This window comes from Acyrthosiphon pisum, unplaced genomic scaffold (assembly GCF_005508785.2).
Source record: "Acyrthosiphon pisum isolate AL4f unplaced genomic scaffold, pea_aphid_22Mar2018_4r6ur Scaffold_14936;HRSCAF=15589, whole genome shotgun sequence".
In the NCBI taxonomy this organism is placed as follows: Eukaryota; Metazoa; Arthropoda; class Insecta; order Hemiptera; family Aphididae; genus Acyrthosiphon; species Acyrthosiphon pisum.
Window position 1 is genome coordinate 1 of NW_021763697.1, and position 1120 is coordinate 1120.

At 26.2% G+C, this 1120-nt stretch overlaps 1 pseudogene; it reads left to right on the forward strand.

Annotated features, from left to right (window-relative positions):
- Positions 1 to 74: 74 nt before the first annotated feature.
- LOC107885793 lies at positions 75 to 1112 on the forward strand (annotated as a pseudogene).
- The last annotated feature ends 8 nt before the right edge of the window (positions 1113 to 1120 follow it).

Genomic DNA, 1120 nt, shown 5'->3' on the forward strand with positions numbered 1-1120 from the left:
AGGTACATATAAATTATATTATAAATTCAAGGTTGGCGGTTATGATGGAGAGAGTTATTTAAATACTACAGAAGTTTTTGACTGCATAACTCAAAAATGGCGTTTGATATCTGATATGTCTACTAGAAGAAGTGCTGTCGGACTTGGAGTATTGAATAATCTTTTATATGCGGTAAAATGTTTATGACTTTATGATTTTAAATTTGTAATATGTAGTAGGTACATTTGTTATGACTTATAATTGTACTGAACGATCTTCTGCATGTAGTAAACTAGTATTTTATTTTGTATTTTTAACTTTTAATTTTGTATTCGTTATAATTTTAATCCGATTAAAACAATATTCCAGATTAAGAATCACGAAATTAATTCATAAAACAAAATATTTTGATAAATTAAAATAATTGTTCTGTTTGTTTAACATAATATGAACAATGCACTAAGTCAAATATTTGATTAAATAGTTGCTCAATACAATGATATGAAAATTATATGAGACACACATTTTTTTTCAATGATCGAATTAGAGTTTATCCTTATTTTAATAAAAAAAATTAATAATTGCATTAATTTTACAACCTTTAATATTGGTAATGTATCATATCTTTGAAAATGATAAAATAATAGAGTAAATTTTATTTTATCCAATGTCTGTTTGGAGTTAAATTGCTTCTTATATAGTTTTCATTAAATACTGATTTTTTATCCATACTTGACAAACTTTGATTTTTAATTCCTAATATTTGATGATCATATATAATTATTTAATTTGATATATTAACTTTTAATCGATAATATATGTTTGTAATCAAAAAATACAATACAATTTTTCTACTTTTTATAAATATGCAATAATTCACTTTCTTTGGAAAATGCTACGCAATAATATTGTGTTCCGGAGATAATTTTGTCAAGGGAAAGTGAATATTATTCCGCTTGTAGCTCCTGGCTTCCCGCAGGTTGCATTAATTCAGTATTTAATTGTGTAGGTCGGAGGTTTTGACGGTATATCACAGCAGAGATTAAAATCAGTGGAATGTTATCATCCCAGTCTTGACAAATGGACAACAATCGCAGAAATGAGTTTAGGTCGCAGTTCTGTGGGTATAGGCGTTTTAGA